General features: G+C 41.8%; 1 protein-coding gene across 5 annotated transcripts in view; it reads right to left on the reverse strand.

The window, feature by feature from the left end:
- The window catches only part of nAChRa3 (nicotinic acetylcholine receptor alpha3 subunit), a 60,315-nt gene that overhangs the window by 14,884 nt on the left and 18,860 nt on the right, over positions 1-26,571 (reverse strand). Inside the window, exon 2 of one of the 5 annotated variants that reach the window (XM_046609142.2) lies at positions 23,918-23,963. The exons of the other annotated variants lie outside the window; for them this stretch is intronic. The gene's annotated coding sequence lies outside the window, so the exon portion shown is untranslated. The remainder of the gene's footprint in view (positions 1-23,917; positions 23,964-26,571) is intronic. 5 annotated transcript variants of the gene reach the window in all.

Consider the following 26,571-nt stretch of genomic DNA (forward strand, 5'->3'; position numbering starts at 1 on the left):
TATTGCTTCATTTAAAATATTTTTCAATGTCAGGTAATAATATTCGTTTATATCAAATAGATAATTAGTAAGTAAGACAATGATGATAATTCACACTTTAATCAAATAAATTGATATTGTATCGCGTTCATGGGAGTAAGAGAGAAAAGTCGATGGTGAAAAAAATGAATCGATTTTACTCGATTAATCGGGAAAAAATGATGAATTTAATCGAAAATCGATCATTTTTGGTCACTCTCAATTTGAGATGGCCGTGGCAGAATACGGTGCTCAACTCAAACGTGATATGTAACTCCGGTTGCTTGCCTCGTGCCCACGATTATCATTTCGATGTTACAAGGGTAGGTACATGATACGTATACAATCATACATAGTACGAACGGTTCTATTTATCCCGCGCGTTGTGCTGTATAAAATACACGTGTATAATAATTCGAAGGCACGAGGTATCGTTCCGCGAACTGCTAATTTTCATCTACCTCGAATTAGTTATATACATGCAGAGGCATCGTTTCCGAGGTGCGTGGGATACAGATATGTACCTACGTACGTCTGTAGAAATTGAATGTCACGGTTGATTAAATTTCTCGTTTATTATTCGCCCCCGGGCGATGTTTAATGAAATCACGAATTCTGGACGGGACAGAACTGCTTCTGCGGGAAACGAGGCTCTTGAAGTCTCGCGATAATGTCAAATTATTACCGGGCCTTAAGACGTTTTATAACTCTCGATATTATTCCCTCCCCCTCCCGCCCGGCTCCTGATCTCTGATAAATTCTTCGGATTATTTGCTACGTTTTTTCTTCCGTCGTTATTGTTATTACACAGGGATGAAAATTCTCTCACTCTGCAAGGTTTATTCGGCTCTGAAATTAATCGCGATCGTGAGTTTTAGCTCATTCGATCATTCGGTATCGATCGCGTATGTCTATGACGGTTAAATTATACACAATATTTCCGCCGAGCGGATAGTTTATACATCATAGTTCCCTTTTTCTTTTTCTTCTTCTACTTTCTTTTGCTTTTCTATTATTAAATTACCCGTACAATACCAGCGATTGTCAAAATTCAATTCAAGTTACGAAAGCCAATCAGCCGACTGAATTCTCGTCATTTTTTAATAAAACTTGCCGATTTCTGTACAAATACCGAGGTCAGAATTTTCACTTCTCAGTAGGTTACGGAAAACCGTCGTCACGTCTTTTTTAGGCGCACCTTCGTTATTCGGAGTAACGAAAGTGCAGAAATTGGTAATTCGCGGAAATGTTAATCCGACCAATGAAGACCAACGGATTTTTTCCCTGGATTTTCCCCAAGCCACGAATCATGCCGCAGCGACGTGAATATTTTTCAATCCATGCAGCTGAAACTCCGCCCCTTATTGGCACCAGTCGACTCGGAGAGACAGTCGATAATTTGTTGTCGTTCGAATGCACCGGAAATGAGATTCGCGAATCCGACATCAGTCTTGAATTCGTACGACGTACGCGTGGTGAAAATAACCAAAAATGATGGATTATTTTTTCCCGATTAATCGAGTATAATCGATCATTTTTACTCACATAACGGCTTTCGACGTCTGCGCGAAAATTACTCGCGATAGATTCGTAGAAAAATCGAAAGCTTATCGCCATCGCCCGACGCGCGGTTCGCCTTTTTTAGCATGATATTATACCTGGGAATGTAAGTCGAGTCTTCCTTTTCCCGCAAATTTATCACCGGTAAAATAAACGACTGACATACATGCTTTCCCTTTCCGCCTTTGGGAATCATCATCTTTCACCAAAAAGATACAGTGCACGGAGAGTTTTCGGCTTTCGGGTCACGTCCGTGACTCCTGGCGCATTCGGGGTAAAGTATCTTACCCTCGACCGTAGTTTAACCACCGATCTGTCCTGCAGGAGTTGCCGCTTCACCCGCCTCGAGATATTTGCTTTCGCGTGAGAAATAGATTATAAACAAGACCGCGTGCCGATTCCCATTCGGCAAATCAATGCCGCGGAACTGAATTTTCCATTATTCATTCGGAACACGTTTCGCGCGTCTCGTTTCCCCAAATTATACATTACACAGACTTATACGTATAGAATAATAAAACATTCGTAATGCTGAAATGATCCGCAGGGGAGCAAAAACAAAGAGAGAGAGAGAGAAAAAAAGATTCAATCACTATTTCAGGAGTTTCAGATTCAACGATATTATCCTCGAGTCCCGGCCCGGCGATTAATTAATTCACGAACGAAGAAAAATTATTCCGCAAAGTCTCGTCAAGTGCCTGACAGTTTGATAATAACGAACGATGGTTTTTCATCGCGTCTCGATTCAAGCATTCCGTCAGCTGTTTCTCCGCCGTTTCCAATAGCCTCGCACTCTTAATCTTCTTCTCTCCTTCAACTTTCGGGATTAATCGCGACTCGGCGTCTGTCGCGAGCAGGTGACGCGATACCTACGTTAGATTTCCCGTTAAACCTGGCGAATCGCTGAGCGGCGAAACATCCGCGTCAAAGATGCGCAAATTCGCAGGAACCTTTGTCCGCTCTTCCTCTGCAGGCTTCGAGAGCCTCGCTTGCAGCGTCGGATTCCCATATCTCAAAGCTCTGCGTATAAACCCACTTCTGCGCAACTGTCACGATAACACGACCGACTCCTAAGTTGAATACAACTCATTGTCATCCCAGATTAGGTACGATACGTATAACTCCGCCTTTCCAGGGCCGAATCTTGGCCAGTCACCGCCGTACAATTATACACTGAGTAAAATTTCATTTGTCACAGTAACTAGAAAAATTCAGTAAAACACGTATCGTTAAAAAAACCGACTGAATATTGTTGGAAAGTCGTATCATGCGGCGGAATAATTCCTCGGGTGAAAAGTCGTGATCCCTGAGCGAATTGCGAGGATTCATTTGTTATAGCCTCCGCTCGTCAAACAGACGCGGTTTATCTACGAGCTAAAAGCAGGACTTTTTACAGCATCGCCTGTATAACCGAATTTACAGCTTTTCCGTTGGTGGTACATATATATACATATGTATATTTTTCTGCAAAAATCCGGGCCACCCGCGGTTATTGTTATTGTTGTTGTTGTTGTTGTTGTGCAGGTTAAACCTCGCCTCGCCGATGCGCGGATTTTTTCAAAGCCGCGCCCTGCGGTTTGTCAGCTCCCGGGAAAAGATTGAAAAAAAATTATAGCTCCTGGAGGAATTGGCGCGTGGAGAATGAAGCCGGCTGCAGGATCGGAGAATCGAATCGGGAACGTGTTGGGAGGAGGGGATTTTCTCTAACCGGTAGAACAACTGGGTCGCATCTCACGGCTCAATATCATCGTCGAATGGTCTTTGTGCAGCCCGTTAAAATTGGGTTAAGAGGACTCTAAAGTACATCCCGATTCCGATATTCTATTTTCGACAACGGTTTTCAACGGAAGCTTCCAGGTGCGAATTAAAATAGAAACGGTTCGACAGATTCCAGCCGCCTCCCGATTCGCCTCACCTAATTCCGTCATCAATTTACACGTGCATCGTGTGACGGCTTTTTCATTTTCGTTTTCAAAGCTATCATCGCTAAATGAGTACCGCTGTGCAGTAATTATCTACGTTCGATTGTTTGCGAAAGATTTGTTATTATACCTTTTTATAGAATTGTCGTTTATCATTATATTTCGCAACAGTTATCTGTTTCCTCAATCGAGTAGGCTTATTTTACCTAAATCAGGCATCGACGTCAATTTATATCTGCACCAATATCAAGTCGCCGTAACAGTCGGAAGACAAAGTACAGCAATACTAAGCCGTGCCAGAAGAAAAAAATTTTCTTGTTTTCTTTTCAAACGTCATTAAAATTTTGTTAGAGCATCCCAAATAGAATATCTCAGCCAAATATGAGCTACTGATACTGATATTTGGATGTGCCTGTTTTATTTTTTCCATTTTCCATCTTAATAACGTGTAAAGAAAATTGAAAAATTTTTGAATTTTTTTTTTCCCGTAAACGGTTAGACTTATAAACTATCCGAATACAGATTCTCGTAGAAAATTTCACGCTCTGTGAAAAAATGTCTAGATAGAATTTTTCCAAACTCTAATCGATTGAGAGATATTCAAGATGACTTGATGTTTATAGACGAACATCTGTTAATCGGTTAGAGTTAGGAAAATTCTAACTCGGTACTTTTTTATAGAGCGTAAAATTAGAGGCATAAATAATTGGTGATGCAAAGGACGCGTTCTATTAAAAATCGTGGACATTGTAAAAGATAAATAAAATTGGATCGCTTGATTGTAAAGTTGCGTAAGTGTGATCGAGTGCCGTTCGGGCAGAGCCAATGGATATTTCAAGGGCGTGTTATAAATTGAACACGTCAATTCCAGACGGTCGCAAAGTCCTTGTTAAAGCTCTTTAATCGAGAGGTGAGTGAGTTTATGTTCAAGCCACCCCGTCCCATTCCCCCCCCCCCCCCTCACCCCCCTTGCTTCTTTGGAAATATATCGAGTCGTAAGTTCCGAAAAGGAGAACGACGAGTGGAAAGAAAAGCAAAAGACGAGGCGAGACAGAAATAAACGAAGGTAAAAAAAAGCTGTCCGCACAGTATCCGATAAATTGAAGACGTCTTTCATCGGCAAAGGTACGCGACCGCCTAAAGTGCATACCTATAAGTACGTACTTCTTGGATACTCGACGTGTAAATGGGCCACTGTTCCACATTCTCTTTATCGAGCAAGGAGAGAGGGAGTGAGAGGGGGGGGGGGAGTGACAAATTGACAACAAAAAAAAAAAAAAAGAAATTAATAAATAAATAAACACGCCGAACGAATAGTAAAACATTTCAATGAAAGAAGTACATTCGTTCACGATTTGTTAAGCCAAACTGGAATTACAAAGGCGGAGGAAGTCTTTTCTCGAAACAAATTTATTCCACCTAAGAGATTTCTTTCAAAACTTGTACGTATATTATACAACAAGTGCAGGGAAATTTCTTCTGCCGTTTAGCGATAAGCCGTGTTACGAGTACGGACTGCGGTAGTTGTGTATATTCGCAGAATAGTACAGGATTGTTAACGACGTGTCAGGAAATTACGTAAAACGATGAAGGATTATTAAATCTCCTCCTTTCTTTGTTCCTCGACGTTTCGAGTTTGAGAGTGAGAAAAACGTGAAGCCAAAATCCCGCCTGCAGAGAGAGAGAGAGAGAAAGACAGAGAGAGAGAAAGACAGAGAGAGAGAGAGAGAGAGAAATCAACCGACACGACGAATGCGTGGTCGGATTTATAATACGCGTAGTCGCGTATAGGAGGGTTGAAATTCTGTATGTATATGTATACAAAGGTGTGTTTCTCGGTCCTTTGAAGGGGTGGAAAAGTGGCAAAGTGGATTGTTCGGTTTTGAGGGGAAACAATTTCGAGGGGTTGGAGTGAATTTTCATCCCCGTCTGTGCCAGGCCCGCGTTATCCACACACCGGATTTCGCGTTTTTGTTCCCTCCACCGCACCGGCAGACCAAAGAATCAGACGACCGATTTTGTATTCAGCACATTCTCATCTCACTCTTCTCCCGGCGCTGATGTATCGCGGATTAATCCGCCGCGAAAAGATTCGCTGATCGAACGTCAGTCGAACAATATTTTTCTTTTTTTCTTGTCTTTGTTTTTTTCTTTCACCCCCCCTCCCTTATTTATCGCGTTCATTATACCCGCGGGCGGTTATCGAATGATCCCCAATAATTTCGGAGCGGAATTTCGATCCTTACATTCCTCCTATTTTTCTTTCCTTACCCTTTTACCAAGAAGCATGTATGTGGGTATATATTGTAGGGGTGAGGCGGCCGAAATGTGCCCCATGTACCTGTAATCAAATGGGATTTAAAAAAATGTCGATAATAACGATTGAAATATATTTTTAAGGCAGACAAAAAAATTCCACTGTCGAAATTGATCCAACGTTATTTCTGTCTTAAGGGGTCTATTTTTCCCGCGTCTATCCTGTATATTCATATACATGGCATTCCGTGTCAACTCGACCAATGATTCTCCCTTACCGTTATCGATTCGCTTTCAAGAAAAGCACTCACGAATTTTTTCACATTTGAAAAATGATTGGTCGAGTTGACGCGGGATTGTCTTTCGGAATATGTCTGCATGTCCGCATCCCGTACCTCCGTACAGTAATCCCGCAATACTCCGACCCTCGGCCCTTTTCGATCTTTGTCTACCCAAGCGGGTCTCTCTGTATGCCTCTTGTCGTCCCAAAATTCTCTTGCCCAATTGCCGAGTAACACGTCAGCGAAACCCGTCGAGCGGAATCATCCCCTTCGAGCTCTCCTGCCACCCTCTCTCTATATCTCTCGTTGTCGCGCGTCAACGAACAATAGTGCCCTTTTATTACCCGAGGATTTATTTCTTCTTCACCTCACCGACGCGTATATATATATATATATGTGTGTATACGTACACCAGCCGCGTCTTTTTGCGTGCTGGGCGAACTTTAGTCCAGATTTATGATTTTCAACCGAAATCCAGGGTTCGGTTAGCGTTCAAACCTTTTCCCCACATTGTCGCACAACTTTGAAAGAATCTTTGACAGAATTATTGCAAAATTAAGGTCATCATTTCTACGAATATTTACAAAAATTAAAAGATTTCGTATCATTTCGTACAAAATTCCAAATACGCATAGTTTTTTTATCGATGATTCTTACGCGAAGAAAAAATAATTGCAGCGACTTGCAGATGTTTTACCGTAAAAATAATCCAAATTTACATGAAAATCTACAAGTTTTTATGACAAACTACGCATATCTACAATTTCGTACCGTACGAAAACAATGTCTTGTGTAAAAAATCGTACGAAACGGCCCAATGGTCCTAAAAACTCGTAAAAAATGGCAAAAAATCATTTTCAACAAGGTTCCAGTCTGCATTCTATTCGCAAACATAATATCCAGAGAAAGAGAAAGCGGGGCAAAGATCTTTCGAAACTTTACACAGGATTTCCTCTCGGGTTTATCGAGCAGGTCATTATCACCAGACACCCTTGTAGTACGTATCTACTCTGTGAAGTTAGACGGGAAGAGTCGGGGCGGAAGCGAGTGCGCAGGGTAGGTAGGTGCCCACCTACGTTATACAACCTACAAGCCGAAGATGTTCGCCAGTAAATTGGGTGCAATTACTCCGATTACAGGCGGCTCGGATGAGAGTTTATACGTATACAGAAGGTCGCGATCCCGGAGCTCGACCGAATAATTTCATTTTATGACGAGAATATATGGATTGGTAAGCAACAGGTGATCTCGCAGAACGAAGAGAACTCGACTGTAACTGCGTGACGGTAGTCGAGTTACCGTTACAACTATCCGCGACACTCTTGTGCCGCAATCCTCGAAATGACCGCGCGTCTTGAATCCGCACCCGCCTCACATTTCTCGTCTTACGAACGAGCAAGGCGTGCCAAAAATCCTTCTCGTTTCTCTCTCGCGGTGTAAAATTGTCGACGTGAAAATCCCGGGGTAGCGAGGAACGCTTCTTTCGAAAATTTTCAATCATTTCAATGATTTACTAATCCGTTTAATTTTGAGGAAAAGATCGAATGAAATTTCTCCAGGGAATTTAACAAGTTTCTTCCTAAAGTTTGAACATTTTTTACTCGATTTTTAAGAACCACTAAAGTTTACGTGTACAAAAGTCGTTCATTTTTTTTTACTTTTTTTTTTTTCTCCAACGTGCCACTCGAAAAATTTCTGACAAATACCGAAGAAAAAAAAATTATCGTCAAACCTGGAAGAGGTAGGAAAATATATGTAAAGACCGCGATACGAAAAAAATACACTAATGTACATACAATATTGTAATAAAAAATATTGCAATAATCGGTAGCGACCTCTAAATATTTTCCTACCTCCTCCAGGTCTTACGACAATTTTTACTTCGGTGTTGGTAACAAATTTTTCGAGTGCCACCTTGAAAAAGTGAAGAAAGTTAATAAATGAACCACCCCAATATATATACCTAAATATTTGCACAAGACGGTTATAGGGGGGTTTTTGTATTACACGTATAAAACACACATCGCAGAGGGCGATCCGGGAAGCTCGGTAAAATAGATATAAAAGGGGGAGACCCGCTGACCTTCGGATTCCTTCGCGATGTCGAACATCCCGCTCTCTTATTATACACACGTATACGTATACCTATAAGGTTATGTCTGGCATACCCGTAGCTTCTTCTTCTTCTTCTTCTTTTTCTTCTTTTCCCGATATTATGCTATTAGGCTTTTCATTTAAAGCGCGGTCCGTCCCGGGTATACGTACAACGGAATGCGAGCGTGTCTCCATCGGAATCGCTCCACCCTCCACCCTCCACCCTCTACGCCGCGGACGTCACGGGGTGCCGAGAAACCCTTAAAACACTTTCGGTGTAGACCTTGACACGCTCCTTTCCAGGGGGGATGCGAGTCGAGTGGGAAATTTCTGCACCGCCCCCGAAGCTCGACGTTTTTTACGTTTCTTCGGAAATAAGAGACAAGCTCCGCGGATCGCGTATGCAGCAATATCGCAAGCTCTCATCGCGGAGAGGGGCAAGAGAGTGGAACTTACTCAAAACTGCAGGGAAAGAGGGAAACGTCACGGTTTTTGGGAAAAAAATACCCGCGTCAGCGATATTTCTTGTCATAAATGTTTGCGGCAGATTTTACTCTGCACACAGTGGCTTTCGCTGTTTCTACGGTAAATTCTGCACTTGACGAATTATACTCTATCAAAAAACCTGAGGTGTGTCGCTTTTCTTACAGTTTTGAGTAAAATCTGTTCGCTCATCATCTCCGTGACGTTTCTAATTTGTATGTCACAATATTGTCTACACAACTCGCGCGGTGTAGTCAGAAAAAGGGGGTGTGTCGAGTCTTCTACTCGTATTCACATCCCAAACAGGTACGTACATGAAAATAGTACAACGTTATTACTTCAACGTTTGAAAAGGTTGAAATTCGCGAATTTCGTCAATTACAAACGCTCCTCGTTCCTCTGCGATAACTTTCCGCAAAAATAAATAAATAAACCACCCCTACGGCGTATTAATTATACCGAACGATCGGAATCCGCTGTACAAGTTTGGCCTTTAACTGCCCGAGCTTTTTCCAACCGCTCGACTAATACCCGCGAAATAGGGGATTGAATCGGAGTGCAGTTCGCGGTGGAGGCGAGTCGAAAGTGGGGCAGGTATTTGCGGATCGGAAGTGCAATCGTTTTAATTCCGATTCACTTTGCTATCTCGATTTTCAACGCTCTCCGCGCGGCAGGAACCCGCCTTTCTCTCCGTTCGTGCATCGTTCGAAACGGCAAGAGGGAATCAGATAGCTGTACGTTAGACCGAATGAGCGTTAAAGCTCGCCGGCAGCGCCACAAAATTTTATCGCTCCTCGTGCACGCACCTTATCGCAAAATGGCTGAATGCACGGGCCTTTTTCCGGGCGTCGACCCTCCGCTGTTGCACGTCGGGTCGAAAAGCCCCTGAACCCGGTCACGTGACAAGGATTTTTGCTACTTCGAAACGGCGATTGACGACCGCCGATGTCGATCGGGACGCACTGATTGGTAAGAACGACCAAAAGTTACCGATTATTTTTCCAGATGGTCGGTTTTTGTTTTTCATGACTCCCACGACCGACGCGATACAACATCAATTTATTTACCAAGTACCAATTTCATGAACATTTTCACCTAAAATTTGAAAATACTTTGAAAGAAACTGTAAATTATCGAAAAACTTTTTTGCCATTGAGGTTATGTACTGAAATTTACGAAATTTTGGTTTCAAATGCACCGTTTTAAAAAAAAAAAAGAAATACGAAATAATCGATTAATCCTTTCATTTCTACCGATTCACTGGAGTTGTGTTCGATTATTTTTAGCTTATTGTTGGTGGCTATTAATACGGTAGCTTTAACCCAATTAATGGGACAGCCTGCAAACTTTTCCCTCAGACGCTTTTCAAGATCGAAGATTCTGCTGTTTTTGTTTTTTTAATCGAATTCCGCTATTCGAATGACACGAACAGTGCCAAAAGCTCATTAGTTCCAAAATGAAAAGAATCGCATCGATCGAGACAAAAATCATCGACATCGACGAAACATCAACATTCACGTATGCCTCAATATTCGATCACTTTCCAAGCAATTACGTACAGAATTTGTCTTCCCCGATCGTTTTCTGTTTCTCTATTTAATTCCCCCTTATTTTCGCTGAAATCAGAGCTGAATTCCGAGGTGTATAAATAAATTGTTCGAGAATTTGAAATTTTCCCAACATTCTCTGTTTCTTTAAAATTCTGCAAAAGGCGCGTTTGAAAAGCTTCGCTGCGAGCGTCTGTTCCCGACACTCGGCACTTCCTCGCGTGTATTTTATTGTCATGCAAAGCTCTCTGCAGATCGGGTAAATGCACTGGCGCCTGCACACAGTTCGAGGTGAAGTAAGGAGATACGCGACTGCCGGATTACGCAAATTTTATAGAGTCACGTAGGTATACGTAACACATACGTTGTACGTACGTACGTAAGTCGGATGCTGAATTATTCAATATCCGCCCAATATTTTCCCCGTAAATGAAGAAAATTTATACACATTCATACGCACTCGTAGCGCTCTGCACGGTTTACGTGAGAATAATAGACGGAAAAATTGCGGTTCCCCTTCTAACGTACAGTTTCGATTCGTTTTCATTCTAGGTACCTATGATCCTTTTTCTCCATTTTACACACGCGCACGTATTTGCTTTGCACATCGGTGTAATATGGATGTATATTAGGGTGGTTAAGGGGGAAAAAAAAAGATGACTGTAATTTGTGCACGTACGAAGATTACTAGGCTTGTTACAGAGGTTCGGAAAATTCGAAGAATCAGCTTCAAGGATCCGTAATGCATGAATATAAAAAATATTGGACAGTTTACGAGTATATATTTTAAATTTGATCGAAATGTGAAATTTTCCAATGCTAAACGGATTGGAAATAAATATTTAAAGAGCGACCTGTTATACTTGAGGTAGAGAGCTCACTTTTCGGTAGAATCTTTTTTCCATCAGGCGCTAATGTATTCGAGGAGATAAGAACGAAAAGAGAAAAGTTTATTTTTTGTTCAACCACTCTAATACGTGTACTTTGAAAAACTGTTCAGATGCTGATTTACTTGGAAGTAAAATCTTAGCCAAAACGGTGAAACGAAAATGTATGAATTACCTGTAAACTTAATCTCGTTACAAAATCAGGCAAATGTCGTATAATCCATTTTCATCCTTCAACTTCGCCACGTACGTTCGCGCATAGCTCTACATCCTGCGAATATTCGTCGACATAACAGAGGACATTGGTATAATTACTTTGCGGTTCGCAGTCTGTATATATTGACCCGCAGAAATGGTCCTCGACTTCGGGGCTTTCCGATTGCTCGATTAAGGCCGGATGTATTCGCGGTGGCAATTATATTACGGCTCGCGTTTCATCGAGGCCGATGCGGGCCAACGTGCTTGCAAAGCTCTCAGCTTCCAGGGTTTTTACCCGCTTAAAAAAGTTTACCCGGATTTTTCGAGGTTAGACAAAAGCGCGAAACTTGCGACTATTGGCGGATACTTCCGAAGGCCCGAAGGAATTGAAAAAGCTCGGTGCACGAAGGAAGGCGATAATTCGCAGAGTTCTGCAGAGACTCGCACGTGTCGGTGATGGCTGCTTTGTTTCGCTGCTTCGGAACCCGTGCCTGGAATTCAGGTGGCGGTATTAGCAGCTGCGAAATTATTCGCACAAGGTATCCGGTTTCCCGTCAGGCGCGTGACAAAATCAACGGCTTTCGCAAATTGCCGAAAATTTGCGAAAAGGATCTTTTTACCGCGAGTGAATGTAAACAGCTTATTTCGAATGTCTCGGACCTTCTTCGTCTCACTCTTTTTCTCTCTTACTTTGTTTTATTTTATCACACCGACGTGTTTATTTTCATTCCATTGCGTGCATGTTTTACAAGTTAAACCTTTTGTGCTGCCTTGGGGGACTTTTCCCAAAGCGAACAATTTCTAATTCTAATTCCAATTGTCTCGAAATTTTTCGGAGTAAAAACCGAGCCACTTGTGCAGGAGGTCCGATATTTTACTGCGAAAGAAAAGGAGAATTTTGAAATAACGTAGTGCGGAAAATTATAAAGCTCTGTAAATTTTCTCGGTTAAAATCAATTTACTTCTGTCCAGAAAATTCGGCAACAAGTCTTGGAAGATTAGAAAGGTTCTGAAATCTTCTCGCAGGGTGAAATCTCACACCTGCCACAGTGGCTCGGTTTTCACTCCGAAAAGGTCCTCCTACTTCTCCGAGTCCCTCTGGACGCACTTCCAGACTTCCTTCGGCACGCGCGCTGATGAAAATGTCGGCGTAGAGAGGCTCGCAATAATGGGCTGCACGAAGAGCAAAGAGGGTAAAAGTAGACTCCGATTCCCTCCGTTATATATTCGCTACATGCACAAACCTACGCGCACTTCTCCGGCGTCGACGAATCCTCGATTGAATTTCACAGATTGCTTTTTGATTGGACGCGATCCCCGCTGTGTTTGTACATGTGTATATATATGTATATATATGTACGTATACGTATAATACCTTATAACCAACCCCGACAAGGATTATAGATTTGCTGAAAGCTGGAGGTAGAAATTACGGTTTAAAATCATACCTATTTTCAAGGAAAATGAAAACACTTGGAGCAATTTCTGTCTCAGGGCTTTATTATTTATACTTTGAGGAATGTTTTTGAATTTTTTCATTGACATTAATAAAAAAAATGGCGGCATGGCGCGTATAAGTAGCGAACGACTCCGAACTCGAGGACTTTTTACGGTGGCGCATCTCCTGACATCATTGTCCAACTTGTAACAGTTTGAAATAATTTTTTGCATTAAAATCACCTTTACGGGTTCGGCCTCGAGGCCCAAATGTTGAAAAAAAATTTCATACATATCCGAGTATTAACTAAAATTCCATTCTTCGATCAGAAAATTGTTGAAAAAGTTTTTAGAAAGAAATTTTCGGATTTAAATTCCAATACCTAGGCACAACTCGGTATCGATAGACAAGTTTTAAAGATTGTGTCAAAATTTCATATCGATCGGACAAAAATTGACCGGGGAATCTACGCCATCGATTTGAAAATGCGGTCGTTCGCTACTTATATGTGCCATGCAGCCATTTTGTTATTAATTTCAATGAAAAAATGTGAAAATGTTCTTGAAATTATAAATAATAAAGTCCTCAAATTTAAATAGCTCTGAGTGTTTTATTTTTCTTTGAAAAAAAAAAAAAAAAAAAAAAAAAACTCCTACAAACAGGTATAATTTTAGACCGTCGAGCTGTACCCCCCCTCCCCCCGTTGAACGTGCAGATCCGACGATCTGCGACATTGTAGAAAAAAATTCCGGTGAAAAGTTTCCTGTACGTCACGCCGAGTTCGTCGTTCGGCAGGAATAATTGAGTAGATGGATTCGTAGATGGCATGTATGATCTATACCTGTATTATCCGATCACGTTCGGGCGGCCGTTTCTTTTTTTTTTTTCTTTATTTTTTGTCCAAGTTTTCAATTTCCGTCGAGTATCAGAGGATTTATCTTGCCGAGATATGAACGTCAGGCTGCGTACCTGAGATATCAACTTTTCAAGACCAATTCCAGAATCAAGAAGTTAAAACTGTTTCTGGTGGTACAAATTTCAGGGGGGAGGTTGAAGTTCTCAATTTAAAAGGATCCGAAAGTGCCTAATTCCGAATTATTTGGTGGCAAAACTTGATGTAAAGAAAGAAAATTCAGAATGACAAGGATTCTAAACGTAAAAATTTTGAAAATCCGAAACAAAGAAAGCTCACAGTGGTGAAATTTCACCGAGCCAGAAATTTACGGAACTGAAGATCTTGGATCATTCGGAATTTCGATGTTTCAAGTTTTAAATTTTCGCACTTTCGGAACTTTGACTTGTAGTACCGCCCTTTCGGAATTTTACCCTTTCGGAACTTTGAGCGTCGGTTTTCGGACCATTCCGAACTTTGATATTCCGCAAAAGTTTGACTTCTTTACTTCAAGCTTCGCCACGAAAAAATTCGGATTTCGACGCTGTCGGAGCTTTTCAAATTCAGAATTTCAACCCCACCCCAAATTTCCCCTTAGCCACGAGCGTCCCAGAGCCGGACGGAAAGAAGGGGGAGTAAGGTCCTCAAATTAGCCTCTCGAAAAATGTCGCAAGAACCGGGCATTCTTTCAGCGAAGCTAACGTTCGCCTGCATTTTAGTACACAGGCAGCGCGTAAAAGAAAACCGTATCCCTTACGTAGGTATCGTACCTTACACGGGTTTTATAAGCAGGGGGGGCTGACGGGGGTTGAATATAAACACGCACCGCGTAATATGCGGGGGTTTCATCCACTCGCCGGAGGGCGAAGAGGGCGAAGGTTGAACCGCCCGGCATTTGGCATCCGTTCAATATTCCGTCAAATTCATAATAATATGTCCCTGGTTTCTGCGGGGCGTAAATAGGGGTGTATTTTTCCAAAGAGAAGAATTTTGTTATTCATTCCTCGTGATCGGCGCATCATGCGGATAATATTATTCATTCCCCCCTTTTTCCCAGGGGAAGAATTACGTATACGACCGGTTTCACGTTCTCAGATTTGTGCAACTCTTGCGAAGAAAAATTATTAGGCAGTTAATTTAAGGGTGGAAAATTGTACGTCGATGGTTATAATTGCAGCTATCGGCAAGCGAATGATTTTGCAAATTACTAGCCATCCAGAAAGAGAGAGAGAGAGAGAGAAAGAAAGAAAGAAAAAAAGAAAGTTCCCGCCGCACGGAAAAAAAGCTCTGGCCGAATGATTGATATGTTTGGCTCCTTTCCGATGATTATTATGAGTGTTCTTTGCGGAAGCGAGAAATCGGGCGAAATAATGCCGAGACATTCGACGATGCGGTTCAATCTTACATATACGCGAAAGTCATTCGCCGTGACAATTTCGCCATTGATATGTGAGGAGAATCGTAGAGAGTTGAATCGAATTCACTCGAGAATCATTGGAAAACCGCTTTTGTATTCTCAAGTTTTTGTTATCGCTAATTATAATATTTATTGTGGGCGAGAACAATTCTCGTTACGAAAATACAACGACGAAGTGTTTACAAGCTGCGTATTAAAATTCGTGAATTAATCACAGGCAGCCGACTTCTCGGCGCCAGAATGTTCAGCCTCGTCGTCCAATCAACGGATCGGGAATTTAACAGGCGAATAATTCGATTGGCTGACGTTAATCACAATGACTGCATCTCTGATATAAATTCCCTTGGGATGGATCTTAGATTGTAAACATTGTAATTTTCCTCGGCGTTTTTCCGTGCAGGTGAATATTGTTCGCCGACGTACGTCGAGAGGCGAAAGCGAGCGATCGTCAAGAGTATCTCATTTACCTACTCGAAATGCGATATTGTCGAAGATAGAATATGTGGGACATTCTCCGTCGAAACGTACGGGAATAATAGTTAGAATCTTTCATTCTACTTAAATTTTTATGGCTGATTACGTTTAATGAAAGGAGTTTTCACGATTATGAAATATTTTTTTCGTTCACACGTTCTAGATACATGAATTTTTTTCTTTAAAAAATTTCACAACTTCACGAAAATTTGACAAGCTGAAGTGTTTTTATTTTTCTTTCTTTTTTTTTGTTTTTGAAACAATTGCGGTATGACTTTTTCATTTAAAGCTTAAACAACGAAGTTGTGAAAAAAAATCCTCTCATTAGGTATATTCACCCATAAAAATTTTGATGGAATAAAAAAATCGAGTTATTATTACCATACGTTTTTACGGAGAATGCTCCATATAAGACGCGGAGAATACTCCAGGAGCCGAACGAGTGCTGGGTTCAATTTTCTGGCGCCGAGCTAAAGAAAATGATCATCGCGTAAAAGGTTCAGCTGAAACTTACGGTCGGAATTTTTCCAGGAGGATTTTTAATTCCGTGCGTAAGACGACGGGCGCTTTGCTTCCTTCGCGATCCGAATTCCCGCGACTTTTCTTGCGCGAGGATCCGAAGGATGATTCCGAATGCGGTTTGGAAAAAACTTGTGCGGTAGAAAAATTGCGGAGAATTTATTTCGCAGGTCCCACCCGCGTAGGCGAGAGGAATAAAAATGGAATTCGATCGTCGGGTTTAATGATATTTCGGTACTTCTGCTTTTCCCGGAATTTCTTTTGATCCGCGAGGCTGCGCGAGGATTCGACTAACATCCTTCCTATCTCGTCGGAAACGTGCCTCGCTTTTCTTGCCTTTCACCGAGGCTTCGTTCCGCCTCGACTCGGTTCTCCCTTATTCTTCGGCCTTTGGCGCACAATCATTTCCCCCGAAACAGTGTTTCGCATCCGAAGATAAATCGCTTTATTACCGGGATTTATTAGGAATACGAAGATGCAGCGCGATGAGAGAAGGATACGAGGAGAGTGCGATACTCGCGTACGTTGGTGATTTTAAAAACGTCACGTCGCGAGCCGAAGGAGGACTGACATTGATTGAAATTTTAGCCCCTTTATCCTTCCCTTTCGCCCCGCGGCAACGATTGCCCTTCAAAAGCTCCACCTTCAACATTCAAACAACATCTGTTTCCGCTGGATAAATAATTAGGATTTAAATTACGAGGCAGAAGCTGCTCTACTCAACATCGGAACCGCCGATATAGAAATCCCTCGTCAACGCCGGGCTTTAACGCCGTTATAAGCCGTCGTACGTTTTTGTAACACGATCTTTCCGGAGGCTTCCTTCGAGCTTGAATAATTCATAATAAATCCCACAGCGGATACGGGATGGGGTGGGAGGGGAAAACAAGAATTTTCCGGAGGTATTAAACGGACCAGTTTCCGTTCTGCGATCCGTAAGAATTCGCAACACGCGCCTTAGTTTTCCCGAAAATTAGACGTATCGCCGATTAAGGTGATCGATCCCATCCTCGCTTACCGGAGGAAAGAAAATCGACGGTCGAAACACATGAGTATTGTATCGCCGAAGCCGAGGAAAATAATGGATATTGCCAGAATTAAGCCGACTTCGTTTTCAAGAGAAAAACCGCGGGGGTCGAATACACCGGATAAGAACTCGGTCTTTTTATTTCCTTCTTCTTCTTCCATGGACAAGCCAAGTGACACGTGTACGAAAAGCGATACAACGGATTAAGGATGACACATCCTGCAGGAGGACCGTCCGGTAAATTGAGTTGTCCTCCTCGTCCTTCCCTTGTACCCGATTCGCCATCGCCCTAACCGCGTACTTCTAAACCTGTTCCTTCGTCCTGTCCGTCTCCGAGTCTCAGTCTTCGTTCTCGGAAGATTGCTTTTTATCCGGCAGTCGTGCCCGGTTTGTCTTATCCAAATGAAGGATGGTCCGCGCGTCCTTTTCCCTGAAATCCGAACCCGAGCGGGAACTTTACCTCGGAGCGACTGGATTGTAAAATGCTGAAAAATTGACGCTGTAACGAAAAGTTCCGAAATAGCTGAGAAGAAGGTTTCCGAAAGATGCGCGGTAAATTATACAACAATTTTACAAATCGGAATATTTTTTTTTCTACCAACTTCCGAGCCGGCGAGAAAAATTCTATGTCGGATAAAAAACGAACCAACATTCGTCGGAATCGTTCGAACGATGCGGTTATTTCCTCAAATTTGAAATTCATTCTTTTCCAAATTTTCCAACATCTGTGAGCTTTGAAAGTTCGAAACCGCGTATTGTTTCATCTTCACCCCCTCGCTGTGAAAATTCTTAGCTTTCAATCAGATTCGACTCGGTTCGTTTTCTTTTTTTTTTTTCTTCTTCTACTTCTTTTCGTCATCGCGTCGTTATTTCTCTGCGTTCCGGATCGCACCTACAAGTTTCTCGCAGCCCCCTTATAATTTTCGATTATAAACCCGAGTCGTCGGTCCTCGTGCAGCGAGCGGTCATTTTGCTTGGGGCGAAAGGCGGCGGCACGCGATCACCGTGCATGGCTAATCATTCGGTCCGTTGTAGCGTTTCCCTGGCTGCCGGGGCAGAATCGATATAATAGTCGGGCCGCGTATTATGGGCATCCTAACCCGTCATCGCCACGGGGTGCCCACTTCGCATCGACCGACGTCTCTTCGAGGAGCTTAAACACTCCGGTGAGATTCCGCAGGTCGAGCTTGCGGCCGGGCGATCAAAGCTTCGCGACGCATTCCCGCAAAATCGCAGCATAACCCGTAGAGACTCGCCCGCAAGAGACGGTAATTGCGACGAAAGCAGCAAACGCAAATGCCGCAACTGCAACGATTGGAAACACACACACGCGGAAAAAGAAAATGTCGCGCAGATCTTACAGCTCGTGTGGCGAATGTATGGACGGCATTTGTTTCGAGTCAAACGGACATTTATTCTTCGATCCGACTCTAATACGCGTTAAATGGAAGTAAAAAATCGCTTTTGCATGGGATTTTTAAAATCATTAACAGAACCCCAGATTTCGAATTGAACGGGAGTTTCCACTCTAAACGAAACTGCAAACACGAGTTCGAAAACAAAAAGAAAAACCGCAGCGACGGAACTTTACGACTATTTTTCCCGATTTCAGTGAGCGAAAATCTATAAGGAACGGTATAAAAAAAATTCTGTGCATTTTACATAGCTGTGAAATTGCACTGCCTCGAGTATATCACGAGCATAGGTATAATTGCCGACTCTTGGGTAATTTGTCCGCGAAAGTTTCACAGCGGCTGAAAGCACTGGCGGCTCGAAAGCTTGCGTACCTACAGACATGTACGTATGTGTACAGGTAAGCGTATTCGAGAGGCCATCGGGAATGCATTAGGTGAGATAGCGCGATACTCGAGGCTTCGTTCTTGCCCCGAAGATGAGAGGAACTTGGTGAAAAAATTCTTATTCGACGTAGCCGGTACTCAGTTTATCAGAACCGCGATAAGTCATCCCTCCTCCTCCCCCCTTCATCGGCGTCGCATTTTCATCCCGATAGCGCGCGACTTCCGGCGTCGATATCGAATCGCGGGACTCTTTAGGCCGAAGGAGTTTTCGTTGAAAGTGATCGGTGATCGCTGTAACACGCCGTATCTTGGATTATTCGCATACCTAGCCCTCCCCGTTTACCCTCGGATTTCGCAAATGGCGAGCTTTTGCGCGGCGGCGAATCAGCGAAATCCACGAACCGCACTCGAAATTAGTTAAAACTGTAAACACGAACGTCTTTATTTCACGATTTATACCCGGAATGAGTATGAAAATTCAGACTAAATCGCGTGCGTCTGGCAAGATAGTCCGTGACGTCATTAATCCCGAGTCCGTAATAAAAAGTCTCGACTCATAATGGAGGCTTCGCCGCAGTGCGGCTAAGTTTTAGTAACTTTAGATTGGCTAATTTATAAAACCCGTCAGCTGTGAGATGTTGATTTTCAGTCTCTTCTACCGGCTTATACAGAAAATAATTCCCATCATCCCGCGAATGCCGATCCGAAATTTGATTTTTATACTCGCTGTAAAAAAAAATTTTCGATCAAACGTAATACAGATCGAGCAAAAATTACGGACGCCGCTGTTAAATCCGACCGCAGAGTCAAAAGCGCGGCGCAATTCGCGTGTCGGTTAAACTTTTCCCAGCAGCGTTAAGCTTGTACGTGTACATCATACGTATACGGCTGTGTTTCATTTATCTATACGGTTGAAATTCCGCTTGGTCGAACTTTAGCCGGAGTTTTCACAAAATCTTTACCGATTATAACCGCCGTGTGGTTCAATGATATACACTGTAAATTAGAGACCGTGTTTCACATTTAAAAAATTATCAAATTTTATAGGGGGTGTATTCAAAAATCGCTTGCCTTAGCCTAAAAATAAGCCTCAAGAAGACTGTGCACTGTAACGCCGGTTTCCGGTGTGGGAAAACGATTTTTACAAGAAGAATACTAGAAGAAACCGTAGTGTGTTCCAAAAAACTTTATCGAAAGTGCGTGACAGAGAAACGCTGATGTAGAAGGGTTGCAAAAAATGCCGTAAAACATATTTTGTGAAATATAATAGAGATATATTATAAAAAATGAAAGTAAAAATTTTTTGCGATTCTTCCATATCAGAATTTCACTACAACGCGTTTTAGATTATTTTTTTGAGCCATACTGCATATTTTTCCGTCAACTATAAAAGATTGTTTTCCTTTTTCTAAGTGTAAAAAATTGAAAAATCAACCGACCAAGATCTTTCACGTAACGTAAAACGCTTATCTTTCTTTCAACCTGAAAAAACTTTTGAGGGGATTTCCCATATACGGTGGATAAATCGCATATTATTTTTTCCTGAAACACCTCACATACACAATATATATACATACATTTATAGACGACGAAGAAACGAGTCTTTGCGCTGTAATTGTTATTTGTATTTTTTTTTTTTTTATAAATGAAACTCGCAAATCGGAAGGTCTCAAAAAGAAAAGTCCATAAAAATGAGAAGCCAAGTTCTTATCGAGGCACCTTATCGATGACTCGACTCGGGCTCGGCTGCGAGATCGTGCCTGAATCTACTTCGCGGGTGGTTAACTATGGGGCAAATTAGCCGCTATCAACGACGCGCCTCGAAACTGTTTCAAAGTATATGCAAGCCAAGAATCCTCTTCTCGCGCCGCTATCGTTACCGGACCCACTCGGGAAGAGGTGGAAAAGTCATTAGACCACGAAGCTACGTACGCGGGACCAAAATCTCCCGAGTTCGGACATCCGCTTCTAATAAGGACAAGAATTTCCCCTACGGCGTTGTTTGATTTCGTTTGAATCGAAACAATTGCTGCATACAGGTATCGCGAAATTCATGGTTTATTGTACGGGAAATACGTATTCGCAACGAGCTAGCTTTATACGCCTGAATTTCAATCGTTTTGCGGCCCAGCCAGCTCACTTCGCCATCCGTAATTCACGAGCTGACCTTCCGACCTTCCATTTTGAACCCTTCCTGGTAATATAATACTCAAACGCGGTTCGAATTCCCGGCGAATGTACGTGGATATGTCACACACGCATACGTACACGTATATGTATCGTATACGTAAGGGTGTACAACGTAGGTCTAGCGAGTGAAATTTTCACCTCAAGTCGAGCCTCTGCGGCACCGGCAGACCTCGAAAAGACGAACGCGTCGATCGACGATAATGTAATAATTTGCATTTATCATTCTAAATCCGTAAAAAATTACGATCGGAGATGCGAAGAGGAAGAAATTAAATTAAACTTGATATCGAGTCTTTTACAATATTTTACCTTTTTTTCATTTCGTTCTGCTTCCTACTTTCTAATTAGCGGTAAGGTCGCCAAAAACATAATCGGACACGACTCGATCGTATCGGTAAAAATAAATGGATTAATCGATTGTCTTGCTTTTCTTTTAAACGGTGCATTCGGACCCAAAATTTCGTACACTTCAGCTTTTCGATACTTGATAGTTTGGTTAAAAATATTTTTCAACAACCGGTGAAAATATTCATTCATCTTTCACTTGTTACACGAAACAGGTACTTAGCAAGTAGGACAATGACAATAATTGACGCTTTAATCCCACAAATTGATCAAACAGTGAAAAACTAATAATCGATTATTTCGTGTAATCGTTAGTTTCGTCGTCCGCATTGCCGTTGCTCGCTCGCGAACGGGGCGAGGCGTAAGCATCGTGGCCTGAATCCGGCACCGCGACGATGAAAAGAACGCAACAAAAGCTCCTTTCGAGAGTGGAAAACGCGCGGGGCAAGCGCTTCGCATGCGGCGCGGTGATGAAAATAGGCCGCTGGAGGGGCTGCGACCACCGGACCGTGCCCTTTCAACCCCCGCCCCTCATCTTCATCCTCGGCATTATCGCGATCGCAATCATCGCCCCCGTATTCCCGGCTTCCTCTCCCGATTTACCGAGTCAACTTCGAACTCGTTTCCGTGCAGAGTTCGAATCGACGGGAGATCATTCGGACGTTACGAATTGCGGAAAAGTCGTTCGCCGGCGAAATTCAAGGGGATAAGAACGCGGCGAACACCCGAAACAAACAATCGAACGGTCACGATATCGATTGTTCGGGAGATGCTTTAATTTTACGATTTTGTTGGTATTTTTATTACCGAAAAAAACAAACGAACTCGGTTTCCTACAATTTCACTTTCCAGATTTTTCACCCTCGTTGTTTTTTACTTTTTTTTTCTTTGTCGAAATCTAAAACTAAAACGGTTCTTTTGACATTTTTAATCGTCAGTCTCCCTTCATCTGCAATTAATTGTCCCGTTGTTTGGACGAATTGTTTGACGAATAAGTTGGAACGAGAAATCGAGATATATTCCGGCTTCCGTGATCTGACTTCCAAATATTCGTCCTCCGTGCCTGTGTACACCTACGTATAATATATAGTTAAAAACTAATTAAGAAATCAAACAACTCTCCGGAAGCGTAGGTGTTTCGTTTATTATTAAACTCGATTCATCCCCAGTCTGCACAAGTTTCGTAAGTAAATACACATATAATCGCGCATTTTCGTTATAATTGCTTTTTCCAGTTCTAATAAAAAAGAAACCAGACTGCGGACGGACACAGACAGACAATCGAGGGCGTTTAAATTGTCAATTTAGGGAACGAAATAAGCTTGCAGAGAATACGCCGTCTAAGAAGGTGATGAAGAGTCATTAGAGATATTGGCAAAAAGGCAGGACTGAGGGATATTATCGTTATTTTTGTTGTTCTTATTGTTATTATCATTTTTTGTCCCTTCTTATACTCCGAAGCGAAATATTTAATTTAATTCTTTCCCCCTCCTCCTCCTCCTTCTCCTCCTTTTCGCCTTCTTTCCTCTCTTTCTTCTCTGTGACTCGTTTTCTCGCTTTCTCGCTTTTATCCTACACGTAAACTCGGAAAGATCCGATAAAAGACGTCGAAAGTTTTTTCAACGCGTTATTAATTCATCGTTTATATACGTGTGTGTGTGTGTGTGTGTGTGTGTGTGTGTGTGTGTGTGTGTGTGTGTGTGTGTGTGTGTGTGTGTGTGTGTGTGTACGAAGGATAGGGCCGGTGGATTTAATTCAGCATCTGCCAGCGTCGAAATATTCCAAAATTGAGTCAAAGCAGAACCTCGTCTTGTTTCGATAAGGAATCTGGACAATCTAATAATTACGAAATACGATCTATGCGATAGTCGAGATAATTGGAATTAAAATTCATTCATTAAGGTGAGAAAGTGGTTTAGGACTAAGTTTTTTTTTCACTGATTTACATGAATTTTTTTTTGGCAAAAAAGTAATGTATATATAATTTATTGAAACTTTGAGAACACATTATGTACATATGTTAAAATAAATATCGTAATTTTGTTCAAGTGTTTCCTCGAAAAATATGGCAGATAGAATACGGAGGCCACAGTTTCCGTCTGAAATCGATGGGGTTTCAAATTTACTTCAAGGACATGTCTTTCTTCCGTATGAACCTAACTTCCCCCCAAAAAAAAATTGTCAAAATTAAATATTTTAGAGCTGTTTAAACAAAGGAGCATAATTTTTTGCCATTTTTCTTCTTTTTTTTTCTTGTTTTTCTTCAACTCTTTGCAGTAAAAAAATACTTCAAACAATGACATTACTCCAAGTTTGGGTTCATACAAAAAAAAAAGATGTGTCCTTAAAGTAAATTCGAAACCCTATTGATTTCAGATGAAAATCCTGAAAATCACAAAAAAAAAAATAGACGTACTCCTAAACCTATACATACATTTCTCCCCTTATCTCGCTTGCCGAGAAACTTACAATTTTCGCCTGCCGTACACAGCAGTGGCCTAGGATTCAAATTTTAAATTACTCCACACAATGCTTCAGTATTATACGTATACAGATGTGCGTACTCTTACCGCAATATATGGCGCAGGAATTAGACTCTCCAGATTAATTGACCACCTGGAACAAGCGCGGAAATAATTAGCCGGCATAAAAGTAATTGTGCAATTAGTTAAATTACGACGGTTCTCTGTACGTGTGTACATACACCGTATAATGCGTGCATATACAATACGTAGCAGCTGATTAACCTGCTCGCGTTTTCTTGCATTCTCGAGAGAGAGGATTATTGTTGTGCGTAAGATGAGGACGATTTTTTTGTCCGAGAGAAAACGGACTTACAATCAGCGTCAAATTCGACAGGAGGTCGAGACGCGGGTCGAGCGTTTTCTCCTTTTTTTTTCTCTCTTCTCTCCGTCTTCTTCTTTTTCTTTCGGGAATAACAGACCGAATCAGGCCTTCTTAACATCGAAACTGAATCAATTCTGACCCCTCGGTAAAATTGACAGCTAGGCGTAAAGTATGAGTCGCCGTGAGCGAGGGACGGAATTCGTTAAAATATCGCCAGCCTCGGAGAGCTGTGTACGACAGGGATGAAAGGAAAACTAGCGAAAAAGGAAAGTGAAAAACGTGCATGCAATACGGATGTTGAGAGGGTGAGGGAGAGAAAAAGAAAAAATCAGTTTCCCTACACAATGCTTCTGCTACAGACCTCAAAGAGCATTTTTGCCCGCTGTTTCACGTGTTTTTGGCAACCTATCAAAGAATACACATACATATTATATACGGAATAACTACCGAATGAAAGACGTTGATGGAAATATACAACCTTCTACCGTCTATAGACCGCAGCATTGAATAACAACCGGAATCCTATCATTAGCTCATCTTATTCATATTCAAAAATTTCGAACAAAGGTTGAATGTTGCGAAAATGGGGTTTAATCGATTCACAGAGCGATAAAACTCTGTGATTATTTGAAAAGGAGGCACTGAAATTAATCGAAAAATCATTGAAAATCGAAAAATAGTGTAAAAAAGTGAAGGGAGTTATCGAAATCACTCTTCGTTAATTTGAAATCATTTCCGGCCAAAATTTTGTTAATTTCAGGTAAAGCGGAAAGCTTTCTTTTCTAATTTTCAACCTGTTGCAACGGGCGTTCATGGTAAGAAACGTGCAGGTAGAACGTTGGCTGCCAGAGATGATTAATATCGCCGGAGGTTGTAACTCGGGTGAATGATGCCTTGTTAATTTATGACGAGGAGATATTGCGAGGCATGCAGCCTCGCGTATCTTTATCAAATCTGCTTGTCAGCTGCGCACTTTTGCGCATTTCGAGATACATGCATATTCTATGCCGCACCCTGCAGGCAGGAGACGTAAATTCGGCATTCGAATTCCCACATCTGCGATAAAATCAACGACGTGTGCCTAAAACCGGCTGAATTCCACCCGCGGTTCTGCGTCATTCGTTATAACGAGGCGAACAATTATTATCGGGGATTGACGTTCCGGCAAAATAAATACAGACACTCGTTCGATTCTCGTTGACGAGAAGAGTTTCATCAATCGAAACAAAATTTACAGCTTTAATAAAAAATTTTTCGCATTGTAACGCGGTTCGGCAAATATTCACGGTTTTCTACCTTTTTCGCTTGACGTAAACGAATTGGTTTTTAGTTTCAAGAGTACGCAAGGAAAAAAATATAATTAGTTTTGGAATAAGATCTTCTTTGTCTGATCTAGAAAACGAAGAAGTTCTTTAAAAAGAAAAACTTTCTTTAGTTGAATAGAGCTATTATTTATTTATTTGTTTATTGTTATTTGACAAATTTTTGCTTGATATCGAACGAGGGGATCAGAGAAAAATATTTCTTTGTATGAAATAACTTATTTCTCGGTGACGGTTGCGCAAATGGATGGGAATGAAGGGCGAACGCGTCGTCGATCAGAAGCCCCAAATTCGTTCCTCACTCGTAATTCGTCACTATCCAGCATCGATCTACCAAAACTGCCGCCAGTATCTTCGGAACTCCTGACAGACGCGCCGATCAATCACGAGCGGCAGTTAATCACGCGACAATCCGAAGAGTCGAGTATCGGATATTATATTTCCGACGACGTTTGTACCTAAAAACCAGCTGCTTTCACTCGGAGAGTAAATTTTTTTACAACAATTCCGCCCTTCGATTTATCTATAACTCAGAATTCCCTAGGAGCATATCTTGCGATTTTTATTTCATTCTTCTCATCTCGAAAAGAGCATCGATCTGTTATTTATTGACCCGTGTTTTGAACGTTTAGATCGAATTTTCATATGAAATTTAAAAATCTGGAATGTCCAAGTGTAGAAAATTGCGAATATAGAAAGTCGACAATGTGTAGAAAGGTCGAAACATAGAACGGTAAAATCGAGAATCTGTATACAATTCTGTATTATCGAGAGGAATTCTATATTCTATATTATCGTAAGCTTTCGCTTTTTTTAAAAATTCGATATTGCGTCCCTTCGCTTTTTTGGTGTTTCTATATTTTTACCCCCGGAATCAGGTGGAATCATCTCTTCTACACACATATAAGCGGGTGTGAATTAACGGCACAAGGATTCGATCCCGTTCTTTTCTTCTTGTCGGCTGAAAATATAAAAATTGACCCGATTCGCTCGAAATTCATTACTCGGGGGTTTTCGGCCTTGTATTTGGGCGGCTCCAAAAAACTCCCGAGTGT

This window comes from Neodiprion pinetum, chromosome 1 (assembly GCF_021155775.2).
Source record: "Neodiprion pinetum isolate iyNeoPine1 chromosome 1, iyNeoPine1.2, whole genome shotgun sequence".
Classification (NCBI taxonomy): domain Eukaryota; kingdom Metazoa; phylum Arthropoda; class Insecta; order Hymenoptera; family Diprionidae; genus Neodiprion; species Neodiprion pinetum.